Source organism: Oryzias melastigma, linkage group LG16, assembly GCF_002922805.2.
Source record: "Oryzias melastigma strain HK-1 linkage group LG16, ASM292280v2, whole genome shotgun sequence".
Classification (NCBI taxonomy): Eukaryota; Metazoa; Chordata; class Actinopteri; order Beloniformes; family Adrianichthyidae; genus Oryzias; species Oryzias melastigma.
This window is the reverse complement of record NC_050527.1, coordinates 12,175,081-12,180,387: the sequence shown is the minus strand read 5'-3', so window position 1 is coordinate 12,180,387 and position 5,307 is coordinate 12,175,081. Positions and strand designations below refer to the sequence as shown.

General features: G+C 38.4%; 1 long non-coding RNA gene across 1 annotated transcript in view; it reads left to right on the top strand.

Annotated features, from left to right (window-relative positions):
- The first annotated feature begins 3,501 nt into the window (after positions 1-3,501).
- The window catches only part of LOC118599845, a 13,984-nt gene continuing 12,178 nt past the window's right edge, over positions 3,502-5,307 (top strand). The window contains exon 1 of the long non-coding RNA XR_004949358.1: positions 3,502-3,704. This is a non-coding gene — a long non-coding RNA (uncharacterized LOC118599845). The remainder of the gene's footprint in view (positions 3,705-5,307) is intronic.

Here is a 5,307-nt window from a genome sequence, read left to right as displayed (position 1 = left end):
AGGGATACAGAGCTCAAAGTCACTTCCTTATACCCTTAATTTTGACACCCCTTTCCCTTCAGATGTCCCTTCAATTGGAGGGGTAGGAATAGCCGGAGGGTTAGGGGAAGAATTTGGATTCGGCTTTGCTGTCATGTAATTCTGGCCGGCACAAATTAATTTCTCCTCCATGATCAATATTCAAACAGTTACACTTCCATGAATTAAAGGGGACACCATTCATGTCTCACTACCAAATGCTAGTTTAATGTATGCAGAGCCCCAAAACAGTCCTGAAAATGTGCTAGCTACGCAAACAGAGTTCTAAAAGCACAAAACGCACATCTACACACATTTTCATAGAGTTTTTATTGAAAGTGGTGGCTTAAATGTGCATCGCTGAGGGCAGGGAGAGTCTAGTTTCACTGTTTGTGAATATGTTGCTTTAGTCTCCACACATCTCAATAAAACAGAAAAATGTTGTCACATAATGCTCCGTGAACTGTCATTTAAATTGGGATTGGACGGGAACGATAATTTTATTTTTTGTAAGCATCTTGTTTGAGTTTGCATTTTAGTGCACAGCACAAGTTACCTCTTTACTTCCATAAAACAAACCCTTCAGGAAAATAAATAAATTAGCAATCTGGGTTATTATCCTCATATTGTTTCTTACGCAGATTGAGGAACTGATGATTGTCCACAAATACAGATAGATTTTAAATGAGTGCTTCTGTTTTCAATGATTGATGATTTATTTCTGAGTAATTTGAGTAAATGAAGTCTGCAGCAGGAGCTGGGGCGGTTCCCCTGCTGCAGGAGTCATGGCTCTGGGCGAGGCGGCTGCGTTCAGAGTGCGGCCTGCAGCTGAGCGCAGCTGATCGTTTGTGTTTAACCTTGGTCTCAATGTCACTCACCACCAGCCTCATGCGTCTTCACAACCACTCCTCACCCCCCCACCCCTTCATTCCCAACCCCACGTCACCACCATCACCCCCTCAGCTGGTGTGTTTGAGCTTCTCTGCAGGGGGCCTGCAGTTCCAGAGAAATGTAGGGGCGTGAGTGTGTGTTCCCGTGCTTGTGTGCGCTCGTGCACAGCCAGTTGTGTGAAGCCTCTCGGCTTTTCGCTGGATGTGCAAATGTGATAATTGAGTATTCCAAGTTCAAGCTGCAACAGTTTCACTGACTCACACACATGTGCATTGGTGCACACCGACACAAACATCACACAGCTTGTTTGTCTCAGAATAACCATACTGCTCCTTCACACCGTTCTACAGTCTGAGCTTTATTAAACAGTGTGAAATCAGGCGGAGATCAATCACTTCTTTTTTAATTTGGTTGCACTTATTTTGAACTATTTTTCAAATGTCACTCATGATTGTTGTTCCTCCTAAAACATAAATTAAAATCACTTAGTTTTAGCAAATGCTACAAAACACAAACATGATTTAGGACATTAAATTGCCCTTTAATTACCAAAACAACTGTGGCAGTAAAAATGAAAACCAGCACATTCTTTACATTTTTGAGTCCAATTATTAAAATGAGATCATGAACCTACAAATCAAAACCATGTCAGTATAAGAGGATAAAGCAGGATTTCCTTGGCAGAAACCTCCCGTGCAGCACGTATAGAAATACTATAGCAGCAATGCAGCATCCTTAGGCACTCGCTCCCTGCAGAGGGCTGGAGGAGCAGCAGTCTGCAGACGCGAGGCGATCAGGAGCCATCGGGTCACAACCACACTCTCCAACTCCAGGCAAACACATCAGACAAACCAGAGAGGCGCTCCGGCTTTTCATATCGACCAATTGCATTCACAAACATACACTCAGGCACACATTACATGTCAGAGAAATCAATGCACAGACGAATTTGTTCTGGCTGTGAACCAACTAATTCTTTATTTATTTTTACATTTCTTTGTGTATTTGACATTTTTTGTGTGTTTGTGTGAGTTTAGGTTAATTTTCACTGGAAAAATGTCAATGATTTGGATGTGGAAAGTTGCAATGAAGATTTTTAAGATTGCGGCTGGGGTGGAGGGAGACTTTATGGGGAGGAGGAGAGGAGGCGTGGACAAGGCGTTGTCAGAGGGAGAGGAGAGGAGGGGATTAGGGTTGGTGGTTCACTGTCGAACCAGCATCGATACAACAGCAGCATTTGCCTAATCCCTTGGTAATGGCAGCTTAGCAGCCTCCTCGGACACACAAACACTCCCACTGCCGCCTCCTCCTCCACTCCGCTCCTCTCTTCTCCTTCTTGCCCTCTTCTCTTCTCATTTACATAACATTAGAGATATTAGGGCAACTCCAACACGGCCCCATTATGTGCGTGTTGGTTTTGGGTCCCAATGCGTCAGCCCCAAGGCTTTGGAGAGGAGAGGAGCAGAGTGAGTCAGGAGATCACAGAAGCTTGTCCATGATTTTGTCTGATGGAGATGGTTTGTGTGCTTCTAAAGGACTTACTGCTGAAAGGAGAAAGAAAGTGATAAATACTTTTCTAAGAATCCATCTGATTGAAGATGTGTGTCCAAAGTGCAACCTGAACATCCCCGGAATGAGCAGGCTGAGATTTGGATATGGATTGTTTGTTTTCCCTGTAATTAATTATGCAAGGAAACATGAAAGCACCATGGCAATCATGTGTCATGGATGACTCTTGGCACCATAATAATTTTTCCGAGCTGCGAATATAACATCAAGGTGGCAAAACTAGGAAAGGAAAGCAAAGCTTCTCCCCGCATAAGCAACCGTTTGCTCGCTCTGCTGCACAAACACCTTTGTTACAATAAAATTAGTTCTTCTCTCCAACATAAGAAATCAAAGGTTAAAAAGCATTAAGAGTAAATGTATAGTAAAATAAATTATTTTTAATAAAAACAAAGCATAAAATAATAAAAAGTAAATTTTATTTGTGGCTTATTTATCAAATAATTGTCAGTACATTTGTATGTTCTATTATTAAAAAAAACAAAATGTTAAAGAAAATGTACAGACCTAAGATAAACATAAAATCAGGCTTTTACATGTGGTTTATATCAAGGCCTTGTATTGAAGCGCAGTGGCCTTTAAGCTCAGGATGTACGATAGATACTCTGATTTTTCCACGACTGAAACAGAATTTTTCAGACATAATAAATGATATAACATAAAAATAAATTTTGCACTGATCTGATTTTATCTTTAAATATTCTGTACTAATTTTAAAATCAAAACAACCACATAATGTGTGGATTGTTGCGACAAATACAAATGATTATGAACTTAGATGTACTACTATTCATTACAGCTGCACTACGTAACAACAGCAGTTGATTAAAGGAAAACATTTACAGGAGCGATGTGTGTCCATAAAGTTCTCCATTCAAATCTCCCTGATCTCCCTTGACTTACAAACAAAATACACCCAAACCATGAATCAGCAGGGAAAAAAAAAACTTTTTCCTTTGCTTTCATTTAGTCCCATAAAGCAGAGTTTTCAATCGGCTTCAAAGCTCTGTGCCGAGCTCAGTTGGGGGCCTTCAAAGCCCCCTGTCTGTCGGCAGGTTTAGGCACAGAGAAGGCTTCTTGTTCTTTAAGGATTTGGCTCACAAATAACACCCAGACTGGGCCAAGGCAACTAGCTTGTAAACCGACGGGACTGTAAGCAGACTTTTGCATTTTAGTAAAGTGTTTTGGAGGATTTCCTTCACCTTGCTTCACTTTCTTCATTCCCTGATGTGAGTACCTTCTGACTGCTGTATGAATTTGTTTTTTTCTGATGCTCTGTTTGCCACTGAAACATTGTTTTTAACTGAAACTTTATCATGCAAATGATTTTTGTTACATGTAATTTGTTTGATAGTTAGCAAAAATGGAAATAAGTTCCTCACCGTTTTATTGTATTATAAAATTTTAATATCAGTAAAAAAAAAGGAACATGAAAAGTGCCTATGTGTTTTAAAGAACAAATTCGTCCTTGAGGTTTCTTTTAGATATACTCCTAATAAATATCAATTAGAATTTTTTTGCAGTTTGGATTGTAGTGATCTAGCATAAAGAAAAGTGTTTGGATTCAAAGGCTTTCAGATACGAGGTTTCAGAATAAGTCTTCAAGTGATCATAATCATTCAAAGATCTTTTTTTTGAGACATGAATCACGCCTTTATAATCGCTCCTTAATACATGTGAAGCTGTGTGATGGCAGCTGATATTGGATTTTAGATTAAGAGAGATGCAAGAATGATACATAAGAATTTAATCATGGTTTTTAGTGCAACTGCTGCCTTTGCTCTCTTTCACCTCTCATGTCTCAGATTCTGGCTCTTTAATGAAACTTGCATGAAAACAGACAACAGGTTTTGCAAATATAAGGCATATATATATATATATATATATATATATATATATATATATATATATATATAAAGGGAGGAGACACAAAGCTCTTCTGGCCAATCAATGCAGAACTTAAGCTCAAGTGTATATGTAGGATTTTTATTTATTTATGCTTTTTTTGGAGGTAGGAATCAAAGCAGGCCAGTAGCTTGTAACAACTGAAATTCATATATATATATATTTTAAATTAATCAAATGGGGAAAAAAATCACAGAATAAATTGTTTTATAATTAACTACTCGTTTGTTACTCATAGTTTTGAAATTTTGTTTGATTTTTATCTTTTAATTTTAATGCCATGAAAATTCTCTGTTTTTTAAATAAAGATTTGAACGTCTTTTTAAGCACACCCTGTTTTTTTTAAGTGTGTGTGTTATGGTGCAGTGATTTATTTGTCGAGGTGTTGAGTATCTGTACCCTGTGTACTCATCCGTTCAAACCGAGGCGGTCGACTAAACCCGCACTAACAGTAATCGGTGATTTGGTAATGCAGAATGGAGACATCAAAACATTCAAATTTTGTATTTTACTGTGTGATTTCAGCAATTCTAGGTTAACTTTACTGTAGAACGCTCAAGCTTTCTGCTCTGTCAAACTGCAGCAAATATTACTAAATGAAGCTGGAGGACTGCTCTTGTTGGGCCTGTGGACTAAGAAAATAAAAGAATATTTATGTTTATTATTTACCCGTATGAAGCATTAAAAAACATTTGAGAGACTTATGTATTATTTAAACAAGTATTGCTAGGGATATATTTAATTATCTGATCTCCATTCAGTTAAATAGGTGAGTAAACACTTTTTTACGTGCTTCTGTATTGTGCAGTTGTTGCCCTTCTTGTTATATTTGTTCACCCCCCACCTGTTGAAGTTCCTCACATTGTGTCGTTGTCAATCACTCCTGGTTTTTCTTTTTTTAACCACGATGCTGAGAATCACAGGACA